The sequence below is a fragment of the Lathyrus oleraceus genome, chromosome 5 (genome assembly GCF_024323335.1).
Source record: "Lathyrus oleraceus cultivar Zhongwan6 chromosome 5, CAAS_Psat_ZW6_1.0, whole genome shotgun sequence".
NCBI classification, from domain to species: domain Eukaryota; kingdom Viridiplantae; phylum Streptophyta; class Magnoliopsida; order Fabales; family Fabaceae; genus Lathyrus; species Lathyrus oleraceus.
The window spans coordinates 44,484,939-44,500,273 of record NC_066583.1 but is presented as its reverse complement, the minus strand read 5'-3'; the positions used below and the strand labels follow the sequence as shown (position 1 = coordinate 44,500,273).

General features: G+C 31.2%; 1 pseudogene; it reads right to left on the bottom strand.

Annotated features, from left to right (window-relative positions):
- Nucleotides 1-9,350: 9,350 nt before the first annotated feature.
- On the bottom strand, nt 9,351-15,067 carry LOC127078642 (uncharacterized; annotated as a pseudogene).
- Nucleotides 15,068-15,335: the final 268 nt, after the last annotated feature.

Below are 15,335 nucleotides of genomic sequence, written 5' to 3'. Positions count from 1 at the left end.
AGATTTTAGGGTTTAAATGTTATGTGGTGTTCTTTTAGAAATGAACTTTTCCTTTGGTGTTACGATTTTTGGGTTTTCCATGTTACATTGTCTTCATGCATGATGACACTCTGACATTGTATGACTTCGGTCGAAGAAACGGATCAAAACAAGTTAAAGAGGAGCAAAAATGAAGAATAAAGGCCAAAAAAGAGGAAAAAAATATCTAAGTATGGAGAAATAGGGACTTAGTAAAAATCAGGTGAAAAGGGGAGCAAAAGTGTGTTGCTACTTGAATAATCACGCGCAGCATCGCGCGCGTGATAGGGAATTAAAAGTTGCATCGCAGGCACGATGCAAGTCATCACGCACATGATGACCCTATTTTCTGGGTTTTTTCTTACGCGTTCTGATCCATTCTGAAGGCTTTTTAAGGGGAATTCTTGTACTTTTTCAAGGGTTACGGATTTCTACACCAAAGGGGGCAATTTACAACACCATAAGGCATATTTAAAGAGCATTTGAAGTCATTGGAGGAAAATTCTTCAAGGAAATTCTTATGCAAACCTTTTATTATTATTTTGGTATTATAATTTGAATTATGAGTAGCTAATTCGCTCTAGGTTAGGTTATGTTTGATGAACCTATTTTGATATTGTTGAGGTTGAGACATATGTTTGATTTGATATTGCATGAGTAAGTTGATCTATAATTCTATTTAATTGCACCTTGTTCTTAATGTTTTTTATGTGAGATACTCTTTTAATTTTAATTTTGGCACATAGAGAATACTGGTCATTAGTCGATGTGTAGGGATAGAAAACTCAGAATAGTGGCTTATCTTGCTTATGTTGGTGGACTAGGGATAGAAAACTCTGAGTATATATTAGTCAGTTATACTGCAAGGGATTGGGTATAGGGGTTTTGTCAAATTGTCATGGAATTATAGTGATGATATAATTCATGTAATACATCGAACATCAACAATAGAGAAATAGAGGATTATATACACAACATGGTCATTTTCATAAACTTGTCATAACACTTTCTTTTTCTTTTCGCAATTTAAACATGACAACCCTCATTTAGTATTTTATACGCATTGCACAATTTTGTCTTATTAAATAGCACTCCATGTGTATTCAATCTTATTTTAATATTACAACATTATCGGTACACTTGTCGAGAAGTCATCAATGCATCAATGGAATGTTAGGTTTTTTTTTTGTGTTACGACGTTAGGATTTTCAATATAATGTTGTGTTCGTGAATTAATGAAATGTTATGGTTCTTTTTTAATTAATGGTTTAATCAAGATCCATTCACATAATGTTCTTGTGTGTGTGTGTGTGTGTGAGTGAGTGAAAGAGAGAGAGAGAGAGAGAGAGAGAGAGAGAGAGAGTATGTGTGTGTGTGTGTTCTGTTGTGGAACAAGAAAATGGAGAGGATCGTGGAAACTATGGCAAAGTGAAACTTCCTAAACGATTCAGTGGAGAAGAATCGTGGATTGAAGGTTACAATTATGGTGTTTCTCTAATCAGAGGCATTAGTCTTGAACTAACATTAACAATCGTGTTGCTTTTGAATTTGTGTTGCTAATCTCTGGTACGGTGGATAAGATGGGAAGTACCTGCACGGTAAACACTTTAATGCCTAAGTCAGTTTAGGGTCAAGATAATCGCAGTGAATGTGGATATTAGAAATTGTGTACATGAAAACCCTTTGGGAAAATATTTATACCTTGGGCTTAATGGAGCAGCTTGGATAGTAGGCCTCGTGTTATTTGGAATTTGGCTAGCATGGAACAGTTGCATAAGACCCGTCAGGCATTCTGGATCTTGGGGGAGTCTTTTAGTAGTTGTAGTTGGCCTTTGAAAGTGGTTTTCCAAGCGTCAGCAAACATGCACCGCTTTGGTTTTGCCAAAGTATAATGGGGGTGTGTAACATATGGATCTAGTAGTTGGTCTACCTAAAATAAAGTTTTCAAAAGATAAACTTTGTGATAATTGCAACACCCTAAACCCTTACTCATAATTGAAAGGATAAAATCCACATTTTAGGATGCTACTCAAAATAAAACAGGCATACTTTCCAATTAGTTCCAAAACTCGCAGCAGAACTCAAAATAAATAACATAAACTTCAATTATCTCGTGAAACTTAAATACTTAATATAATTAACATAATTCAATTATTAACTCAAAACAAATAAAATGTTATATTCTCAATGTTAGAGATCAGAGCATTAAACCAATTAAATAGCAATAAGAGGATAAAATAAACGAATAGAAGCTCCAAGGCCACCTTCTAACTCACAACAACACTTAATCCTCTTGAGTATTTGTACGACAATGTATAAAGCAACACAAAATAACAAGAAATGGGTGAGAATACACTCAAATATATTAACGGTGCAAAACATATCAAGGGTGGTATATTTAACACAATCATCATTCACACACTTTATTCACAACAATAAAATAATCACAATGCATTTATGTATGCAATGCGACCAATAATCTTGACTCAATGCATGTGGTACCAATTTGAATATCAGAGGTTTGTTACTAATCTTGTTCACTTAATAATGGTTCCTTATTCGAACCCGGTCCCCATTTCGGAACCTCGGGTCTGAAGGTGGCAAGAAACACAAGAAATGAGGGTTTGAATTGGGTTTATAAAAATAAAAGCTTCTTAAAAACCAAATCAATCAAACAATAATACGAACAAAAAAATAACAAAGTTATTTTTATACTGGTTCACTGTTAACGAAGTTACCTTCAGTCCACCTTACTAAGGTGATTTTGCCTTCTCAACAAGGACTTAATCCACTATAATTGAAACTGATTACAAACACTACAAAGACAAATTATCTTTGTCTTCTTGAGTCTATCTGACTAAAACCTAGTCACTTAAGGAAAGCACTCAAACAACTTTGAGATTTTACAAGTTTGTGTTTACAAAGAATGCTTCTAATAAAGTAGATTAACACGAGATTAATACAAAGAATATTTCATACAAAAACGAGCAACAACTCTTGTGTGTTTACAAAGAATATACGAAAAAAAATATTTACTTTAGCAGAGAGTATGTGTATATTCAATAACGTAAGTGTTAGCAAGCATTAGCAGCTTCTCCCATTCTTCCAAGTCTCCTTTAAATATGCAGTTAAAAGATCCGTTGGACAGTAGAATTAGAATAGAAAATTGTAGTTGTCTCTTTATGTAACGGTTTACATATAAGAGGCAAAATGGTACAATAGTATTATCCTTAGCCCACAAAATCAGGGTAGTAGAGGAAAGGGTGATCTTGTAATGTGTATTATTTTCTTGATGCAAAACCTTTTAATCTTATCTTTTAATCTTCAGAGGCTTCTGATGAAATGATGTTGAAGCATGCTTAGAAGGATTAAGATATAAGTTGACAAAAACTTCAGAACCTTTGTCTTCTGAGTCTTGACATAGTTCCTCAGAATTTGATCTTCAGAGTCGTCAGATCTTGTTCTTCAGAACCTTCAGAACTTGAACGTGGGTTCTTAAAGGCAGACAATCCTTTAGAGGCTCTTCAATCAGAGTCACAATCATAAGCTTTAGCAAAAGCATTCATCAAAACTGTTGTCTAGGAGTTTTCTAGAACTTAACAGCATTTTGTAAAACACTTGTATCTTTTCAAAGTCATAGTGTGTTAATTTCAGAATCTGATGACGTCACACGTCAATGCTTCAGAGTCAGAAATTGTTAGCAAAAGATACACACTAGATAAAAACCATTAGTGTATAAAATTATTCTCTAAAAAACAATGCAGAGTTATCATAAAAAATAAAGGCCAGATGCAGAATCAAATCTTGTTCTTACAGGGTCCCCACTTCTAAACCCTGGACGACCACAATGAAGAAAAACTGCGATCCAAAACGCAGTAGAAATTAATTTTTTTTCCTTTAGTGATCATTAGGAATGGGCATGATCAGTGATAGAAATTGTTACCCCTTGTGGCGATTGAAACCTTTGATGCAGATCTAAGGAGTGATCACGAGCGTTGAATGGTGACAATGCCTCTACTCAATCCACACGAATAGATTCCTTCAGTCTTAGTGCTAGTTGCTATGAATGAAGACTTTGAGTGTGTGTGTGTGTGTGTATGTGTGCGTGTGTGTGTATGTATGTGTGTGTGCGCATGTGTGTGTGTGTGTGTGTGTGTGAGAGAGAGAGAGAGAGAAATGAATTTTCATCTATTGAAATACTTATACACAAGGGTTCTATTTATATAACCACTTGTGTGGGTTGCAAGCTAAAAAGCCCACTTAAGTGTATGTGGCTCATATCTTATAGTGTTCCTTATTTACTCTATCTCTCATCAATTTGTCCTTTTATGTGTGACCCTGTAGGTTTTCACGACATTGCCAATTATATTAAATCACGTATTTAACATAATAAATAGTGAGCGGTACCTAGCAACACATCACTGCTACCCAAGACACGAAAATGTCATGTGATTTGACAAATCCTTTTTATGATAATACTTGTGTGTACAATTATCCTTTTTGACCTTATGTTTGTATTGAACACAAGGCATAGATTGTGTTATCCTTGTCCAGTTCAATATTGAGCCCTTAGACATTTATCTTGTCACGCAGGATGGGCAAATTCTATATAGGTCACTCTTGTGCCTCAACATGCTTCGTGGAGTGTCCAACAACTGTCTTTATGGTCATCCAGTTACGAACAATGTTTGATAAGCAATAAAGCATTTGACTCTACATCTAGGATCCATAGTGGTTTCAGGTCGAAGGGTGGTATACACCACTATCACCATGAGAATAACTTATGACACTTTGCATAACATTATATATAGTATTCTCATAGCGGGTCAATCTAGTATAAATATTACTCCTAATATCCATACCTATGTTTAAGACTTGATAACTCCTTATCCATGATACATGAGATATGATCATCAATCTATATACATAATAGTCTTAATGCTTTAATATTATCTCATTTCACAACAAAGCTCGACTACAAATACTTTAAGAATAGTGTCCTTATGTTTAATGGGATCTCATGATTAAGTCGCACTTGATACATTAAACGGACTAACTATTATAGGGACTTTATTAAACAAATATAATAAAGAAAAATCCTTTTATTATTAATACATAATTCAATACAAGTACCAAAAGTATTGGCCTATAGGGCTTACACCAACATACCGACACAATATGATGCATGACATATAAATAATGTAACAACAACAATTATGGGTTACACTTCTAACCATAACAACATGCAATATAACATTCACAATATACCCAACCTATGAACTACACACCTTAACATAAATAATTATAATCACCTTCACAACATGCAATCATAATCACCAATTCACAACTCAAGATAACAATCAATTATATAATTCAACAATACTCATCCATAAACACCACAAGAAAACCATTACATTCAAATCTCCATGTACATATTTAACCTCTTAGAATGATATTGTGAGGTAGTCTTACACGTTAGCTTTCCAACACTTGAAGTCCTGTCTCAAACAGAGTCATGATACTCAAGTTATGGTGAAAACAACAGAGGAACTAACAGATTGTTGGTGGTGGACCAATCGATTAGTTCCAGGGAAACCAATAGATTACTATTAGTGGACTAATCGATTAGTCTAAGCTTGCTGTCAAATATTTTTTTTTACTCAGTTTGGTGAACCAATAGATTATTCCCGGGGAACCAATCGATTGGTTTCTGGAATTTTTCCAGAAATTCCACTTTTAACTCATCTTCTTCATCCTCTATCTATTCTAAACCCTACCCAATCATGTTCTAATATGGATAAACATTTTACATGATTAGTTATTATCGAAACATAATTGTATGACAAAACTTACACATCACCATTTTTTTCTCATTAATCCATTCACAATTCAACAATATATTCATCATACTAACACATACTGGTATAAACACCAACAATCCAAATTTCAAATATTTCAATAGTAAGAATCAAACATTAATTCATGTTTATCACAACAATTCGAGATAGGTTTTATACAGACCTTCTTTAAAATACACAAACTCAAGAATGGAGAAAAAGAAAAAGAAAACTAAAGGAGGGTGATAATCCCTCTTTACCCTTCATAAAATTGACACCTATATTAGAGTAATTCTCCTCCTTACCTGAATTTCCAGCAATTACTCAAGCTATAGCCATGGTGATCTAATTCCCTAAACCCTTGTTCTTTGTTTTTCTCACTTTGTCTCTTGCCTTTTTTCTCAATGCAACTTCTATGTATCAGTAAACTCCCCCCACCTTCTCACTTTTGTTTTAAAATTAAAACATAATTCCCTTATTTTGGTTATTTCACTTTTACCCTTCCCATCTCTAATTTCCCTTATTTTTCTAAAAACTCTAGTTTCCACCAAAATATCACTATTTATATTATTTTATTTATCATTCTATATTTCTGCTCATTTCAAAATTAATTAAAAATTATAATTAATTTCTACCACAAAAATTCGTCTGTTCCCTCCAAAATAATTGACAATTACGTAACATGTGGATATGTGTAATATAGGGAAATGAAAAAATTTTCATCAACCTATGTACTAATATAGCCATAAAACATAAAGGGATTTCATTAGAGCATGTTTATCTATAGTTTTCCCAAGTTCTTACACATTTACCGATGTTGCTGTGTCAGAAGCATATGGATATTTGAGATTTTCCAACGTTCTCTAATTTGCAATGTCCATAAAGAAACACACGCTCCTACAATTTAAGTGGTTCATATTTATTATTAAAAAAATTCAATTTGTCATTTAAAGAAAATCAAACAACGATAATATTTGGCAAAAAAAATACAATAATAATTAATTTGATTTCAGGATATTGATTTTATTTTGGAATGATAAGATTGCAACAACAATAAAATAACGGTAATATTTATTATTAAAAAAATTCATTTTGTCAGTTAAAGAAAATCAAGCAACGATAATATTTGGCAAAAAAACTACAATAATAATTAATTTGATTTCAGGATATTGATTTCGTTTTGGAATGATAAGATTGCAACAACAATAAAATAACGGTAATATTTTTTAGTAGTATAAATAGGTAAGAAAAAATATTGTCAATGTAAGAAAAAAATAGTATTAAGAAAAAATATTGTCAATGTACAAAATGAATTTATAAAAATTGCAATTACATAATGATTTTTTTTTTAAAATATATATGAATCCAAACAAAATATTGTACCTAGAATTAATTTAAAATTGTATTTTAGTAATCTTATAGGGGAATGAAATAAATTTGTTAGATTTCAAAAAAAATAATATTATATTATTCAAATTTGGTTTCTATCTTTATTGAAAAGTATGATAGATATAGGTTTGATGTGATGTTAAAGTAGAGCATTAATGATGGTTACTTTTGGGAAAGTTAAGCAAAAAATATTGAAGTGAAAGGTGTGGATATACTGATTTTTTAGGGTTGAAACACGTGTATTGGAAGTTGCATATCTGCATCCATTACATTTAAAATGGTATAATATTGTCAGTGGTTTTGGAATAGTGGTTTTGGAATATTTTGAGTTATTAAGTGGGTAAATGGGATTAATAATGATGATAATAAATATTAAAAAAATTCAGTATATTTATTCATCTCAGAAAGACCACTTAAAAAATCAGTATATTTGTTATTAAAAAAATTCATTTTGTCATTTAAAGAAAATCAAGTAACGATAATATTTGGCAAAAAAACTACAATAATAATTAATTTGATTTCAGAATATTGATTTCATTTTGGAATGATAAGATTGCAACAACAATAAAATAACGGTAATATTTATTATTAAAAAAAATTCATTTTGTCATTTAAAGAAAATCAAGCAACGATAATATTTGGCAAAAAAACTACAATAATAACTAATTTGATTTCAGGATATTGATTTCATTTTGGAATGATAAGATTGCAACAACAATAAAATAACGGTAATATTTTTTAGTAGTATAAATAGGTAATTTATTTTATCACATTTTAATTATATTTGAATCAATTTTTTAATTATATTTGAATCAATTTTTTAATTATATTTTATATAATATATAGTTGAATCAATTTTTATGTTGTCGAGGCAAATTTATTAAATTGTAAAATGGTAGAGTTAGTTAGAGTATTAAATAGAGTTTAGTATGAAATTACTTATAGGAACATGAAATTAGCTGTATTATGGATTGTAATTAGGGTAATTAAGTAATTGTGGTGGTAATTAACTTTTATATATTAACTAGTAAAGGACCCGTGCGTTCGCACGGGTCGCGCAAGTGCAATAATTTATTTAAAAAAATTAAAATATAATATATTTTTTTGTTTATATATATATATATATATATATATATATATATATATATATATATATATATATATATATATATATATATATATATATATATATATATATATATATATATATATATATATATATATATATATATATATATATATATATATATATATATATATATATATATATATATATATATGGTTGGATCAACGTACACAAATTTATTGCATAAGAGTTTTTTTTAATGTAATGGATGTTAAATGATCAATAAATGGGTTCAAAAAATTTCCACAAATAACTTTTTTCAGTTTGGGACATAATAAAGTAAAACATTATTAATTTATAGTAATATAATTTGCTTAATTTTTTTATATACTATATTAAGGAAATAATCAAAAAATATAATACAAAAATATTTTTACAATTTATTGGTATATTGATATATAATAAATATTCCATTGTTAATGTCATGAATAAACATTCCATTTATCATTGAGATTTTGGACATAAGAAATAAAAATATATTTATTTAGTAATTGATGAAATTTTCCAATCTGTTACTAATTTGAGGTATAAAAGCGCAAATATTAACCTTCATAATAAATGATTATTTAACCAAAATACATAAACCATGTAAAAGAAATACCAAAACCTCATTTGTTTTAAAATATAGTAATGAATACTACCAAATGTTGAAATTAATTGCAATTGATACAGTAAGGTTTAATGCAACAAAAGATATTGAAACAAAAGGTTCACAATTTTAGTTAAAATTGTGAGAAATAAGTCCAGCAACAAAAATGATTTAACTTCGTACAATTCTTTGGTCCTTAAAAAACTGGGTTTATACAAAACTTGTCCGTAACCTTTTAGGAAGTGATGATTCATTACCCTGTAAAAAACAATTACATCCATATAAACAAATGTTAAAACATAATGTATATTTTATACAACTCATTCAATAAAATTCTAATAATAAACAACGACATTTCTTGATATAATATAACTAATGAAAAACTTACGTTCTATAAGTTTTCAAAAACTTCTTTGAACACGACGTTTGTTGTAGAATTCAATGGATGGTTATCCTTGTCATGGATTAATATCTTAAGCCCTTTTTGCTTTTGACCCATGATATTGCAACATATAGTTGACCATGACTAAATACACTTCTAGGCAAATACAATCCAACATAATCCAATGACTGACCTTGAGATTTGTTAATTGTCATAGCATAATATATAGTTATGGGAAATTGCCTTCTAGTCATTTTGAATGACCACGTAGATTGTGTTGGAGTCATATCCATTCTTGGAATATAGATAACCCCTCCAATATTCTTTCCAGATATAATCTTTGCCTCGATAACGTGGTTTGCCAATCTTGTAACTATAAGCTTTGTTCCATTGCAGAGACCTTCAGGTTGATCAATGTTTCGAAGCAACATAATAGGGGTCCCAATCTTCAATTTAATCTTGTGGTTAGGTAGACCGGAAGTTGTAAGTGTATTCAAAAATTCCGGGGTCAAAACATCAAAAGTTTCATTTTCTTCACCGTCAAAAGTGTCTACAGAATCTGAACTTAAATATTCCTTTTCTTCACCTTTGGGAAATTTTTTGAAATTTTATTATTATAAATCTATGTTAGTACATATAAATATATGAATGTATCTATAAATATGTTTACAATGGATAACGCATACCTGGTATGAATCCCAAAACGTATTGATTTATGATGTCAACCGTTTCAATTGTTCCTGCCAATATAGCTCTTGATTGCAAAAATTCTGGATTCTTGTAATTGTTAAGAAAATTCAGATATGTTTCACTAACAATGGCTTCTAGTGGATCATCATAGCTAGAAATTAAGAAATCATTTGGAATAGGAATATCCGTGTAACCATCGTTAGGTTCTTCCAATTTCCCATCGCCAACTTTTAATATCCAATTAGAAAACAATTCTAATTCAGATGTACTTGAAGTATTGTCGGCTTGTTGGAGTCGCATGTTCTTTGTAAGCTTCAGCACAACACAATGATCCCAGATGTATGATGAATTTATTGTAGAATGTATTATATCTGAACGGCTGCCCCTTGGTACAACTGGTAATATTTTCCGAAAATCTCCACCAAATACAATTACTTTCCCTCCGAATAATTTGTCAGAACAATTGGAACGCCCCATTATGTCTTTAAGGGTTTTATCAAACGCTTCAAAACAAAATCTGTGTGCCATTGGAGCTTCATCCCAAATTATCAACTTTGCCATTTTTAGTAGCTCTGCACGATCACTACCTTTGTCGATATTACATGTAAAAGACTCCATTGTAGGTATTGGAATCTTGAACATTGAATGAGCCGTTCGACCTCCTGGAAGTAGTAGTGAAGCTATGCCCGATGAAGCAACAGTTAAACAAATTTGTTTCTTTGATCTTATGTAGGAAGCTAGAGTTCTCCACATGTAGGTTTTCCCTGTGCCACCGTATCCATACAAAAAAAATACGCCTCCTTGTTGATTGTTTACTGCTTCCATTATTCGCTTGAATACACCTCTTTGCTCATCTAATTAAAAAAAAATACATAGCAAACATGCAGTGAATAAATTAATTATACATTAAAAAAAATGTAAGATAAAATCATACTTTAAAAGTTAACTTTATAAAAAAATTATGACAAAACTTACAAACATTTAACATATTTACCTGTAAGATTTAAGAACAAATTATTGTATTCTTGCGATTGTTCGGCTGGATTGTAACTCCGCTCTTCGTATATGAGCTTATTTCCCAACTGCTCAACCACATATCCACTTGGATAAGGCATTCCAGCAAATTCCTTTAGACTTCGGCTCTTCCTTTAAAGATTTCGTTCAATCTCAATTAATGTTAAATTCATTATCTCTTCATCCGACAACCTCAAACCTTTATACAATAGTAATTATAAGTGTAAACTATAAAACAAATTTACTTTTAAGAATCAAACAAATAAATATAATAAAAATTCACAATATAGGAAAAATAATACCTCTATTGATTGCAATTCGCTGTTGAGCATATAGTATTCCATCAGCTAAGAGATGACATGTTTTACTCCATATATGTCTTGGCCTGTTAATGCTGCCTGATAATAACATGTGAACAAATAGTAATCTCAAATATTGACCTGAACCCTAATGATTTGCCTCTTTAATAGCTGCAATGAATTCTCTATCATCGCCGATAAAACCCATAGCAAAACAGGCATCCCGGAAAGTATCATATTTTACGTTATTCACTGTTTTTATATCATTATCAATTGTTGGAGGAACCCATATAAGCCTACCAATTGTGTAACCTTTTTGACGGGGTTTCCATTCTCTTTTTTTCTTAACATAAACAAATTTTGAAACAAATTTGCTGTAAGTTAAATTTTGTGCTCCAGGATACTTGCAATTTGCTTCGAACCATGATGTAAACATCGATTCAGTTACACTTGGTTTTTCCAGAACTGTATTGATACGATCAAAATCAGTGTAATATACCGAATTTTGACCTTCACAATGAAAGTACAGTCTCTCAACAGCTGGTTTTCTACCATGGATTGGAAAGGAGAATATCCTCCAAGATGCTTCACTCGGAGAAACGTACCTACAAATAATATAATGAAAGGCAATGGATTTAAAATTAATAGAATGATTATTGTAGACAGAATATATAAATTTTATTATAACACATATAGTCAAAACAGTGTACATATAAAATTTTCTACACCATGCATGTAAAGAAAAATTGCACACTTTTAGTTGAAATAGATAAATTGCATGACATCATATTTCAAGTGATATATTAGAAACGTACCTACAATCAATATACTGTTTGATCTCATCAATATTCTGCGGCTGGTTGGAAGTTCCATCATCATTCGGTACAATGGCAGCGGTGACTCTGTCGTAACCTTTGTTGATGTACTTGAATAAGTACTTAATCGATGTACTTTGATTGCACCATTCCATGTTTATGTGAGCTTGGTACTTTGTCAACAACTTTGCATTGTATGGAACAACATTCCGGTTATCGACTTGAATTCCATTCTTAAGAACTGTATGTCCATTGTCCCTTCTTCTATATACCGGAAACCCATCTTGATCAACAATTGTTTCGGGCTGAAACTGTTTTGGAAAATATTTAGAACATTTTCCATCTTTCATGCACGGTGAAGATCGATTTGCAAATCCACACGGGCCATGAATCATGTGAGTTTTAACCAAATTATACAACTCTTCATTGGTATCTTGGTCAGGTATTTCAGCTGAAATAATGCGATCAATATCACTTGGAGTTGGATATTTGTTAGATGGATGGAGGAAAATTAAGATGTGAGCATGTGGTAATCCTCTCTTTTGAAACTCAATTATATACATATCTATAAAAATAAATATATAAAATATATACAATAGTCAGCACACGAATGATAAATTTGAAAATAACAATACGATTAATTGAATATGGAATAAGTTACTCATATGCAAGAACTTTCCCCAATAGACTTTTCTTTGTGAGATCAGACAAAAGCTCATCAAAATTCATTTTAAAGACTCTTGAAATGATGTCAGGACGATCTGATGCTTTTAGATGAACATAACCAAGCAAACACTGAATTTCAGGCCAGTTGGGGTTACATGTGAATGTAATGAAAAGATCTGGAAATCCGACATAGCTGCATATTGCCATTCCGTCAAAGTATAGTTGATCCATATATCTACGACTACCAACGTATGAAGAAGGTAGCACAACCCTCTTACCTGTGTTTGACCCGTGCGTTTCTCCATTTGAATTATATTCATTCAAATTGTGATACTTGCCAACCCTCAGTTTTGACTGATTCTTTCGAAGCCACCTAAGTCTTTCTGATTCCATCATTGTAAAACCATCTACCAAAAATTGTTGATAAAGTCTCCTTGATCGCAACAATGTTTGTGCTTCATTAGATCTTGATTGAACTCTAAAGGCCAACCACTCTCTTATTGTAAGTCGATTTCGCTTTGTTGCTTCTTCCCAAGGAATATCTTTATTGTTCTGTTCTGACTGTGTTATGTCTATGAAGTGGCGAATATTTGTCCCTTTATCACGGTGCCTCACATTAGGTCTATATCCATCCTCACCATATGGAAATAATAATGGGTACTGATATCATAAATAACTGGTATGATACTCATCTATCCTTTGAAGTTCGCCACATTGTTTTTGCACTATAATGTCTCTTTTTTTTGCAGTGTCGACATCTCCAACAATTAAAGCAGCTACTTCGGATACAGTTGGTTGATTATATATCCTTCCATCATTTCTTCGTTCAGATATTAAACGAAGTTTTAAATCAGAAACACCTTCTTCACAAAGTCTGTCCCTTGCCATGCGAAATGATTGTGCATGAACATTATGTTCATATAACATTTCAGATAGTTTTCTCACAATATTAACATCAACTCCACTTTTCGACCTATAATGAAAAGAGTTGAAACAGTTTATTGCAAGTTTCTTAAATAAATAAATTTAAAGTTTGGAAAATAATAGATATCTAACCTGAATCCATGCATTATGTTTTCAATTTCATTCTCAGTGTCATAAACATATAGTTGTGCAAATCGTGGATTTTGACCTGGCATCGGTAACATGCTTCCTATTCGGTGACATGATTGACCTTGGATACAAAAATTGGGAGGGCATCTACCGTTGTTAAATCGATTGTCCACTTTCGCACCGGGAGATGTAAATGCAAAACATAACGTTGTACATTCGAATTTGTTGTTGGAAATTTTTTGATTCACATGATTCGTTGTCAAACAACAGATGTTGTAGAACTTTAGGAGCGGGTTTTAACAAAGGTAACTGAACTTTTCCTGATCCACAACACATGGAAAATTTAGGATTGGACGCATGACGACATTTGTTTTTCCTTTCCGAATACCACATATTTGCACCACAATATTGACATTCAATGACAGGATCCCCTATATCATAATACCCTCCTGATCATCAATAGTATTTAATTCATATGTTAAATGAGTTGTATTTCATAATAATAAAATATTATTTATAGTAAATCATTTTAAAATACCTGATGTAATTTCAAAAGTTTCCATAGCATCTGTTCCATTAGACATTTCATCTTCATCAAAACTTGAATTTGTTGTTGAACTGTAACCTTTTGACATAACATTTATTGTGTTAAGAATATTGTAATATTCTATGACATATCATAAACAAATTAACTCAAATGAAAAATAATTAAGAATATACCGTCAGATTCATCATTCATATTATCGTCTCCACTATCAGATGCAAAAAGCTCATTGAGTTGCAATTCTGGTATTGGATCTTGGTTTGATGTTGTTGAAGCAAATGTATTGTCAAACCTCTTAGATAAGTTAACTCCTAATTTGGTAATGTTTCTGCTTGATATCCTTTTTGATCTGATATTATTATTGGTACTTGGCTTAGTCTTTAAGGACGAATGAAGTTGACGACTTACTTCAACGTTGGCTATACCACGACCGACATTTAGTATGTTTGGCGAAAGTTCTGATAGTGGTATCCTCAAAGTTGTTGAGTCATTGTCGCGTCTTTTATCAAATGTACCGTTTTCTTTTAGAGCAGTTTTCAACCTCTTAGATTTCTTGTCATCAATAACACTCTTTCTATAAATTCTGGCTTTTGCAGCATTCTTCCTCCTCAAAACAGTTTTAAAATGTAATTCTTCATCTACCATTTTGAATATTTTCTATTATAGTACTCACTCAGGCTCTATAATTCAAAATGATCATAATTGATCATACATCTGAAAAAATTACACATATATAACAGATATTATATATCTTCATCATTATAAATAAAACAAAAGATATATAATTTTATAGTGAATAAAAATATCAAATGTTCACCTGATAAAAAACATAACTTACATTGCCATGGCTTTATTTGAATAAAGTTTTCTTACAGCTTTTGCTCATTCAACATGATAAGTTCATTTCTTGAAT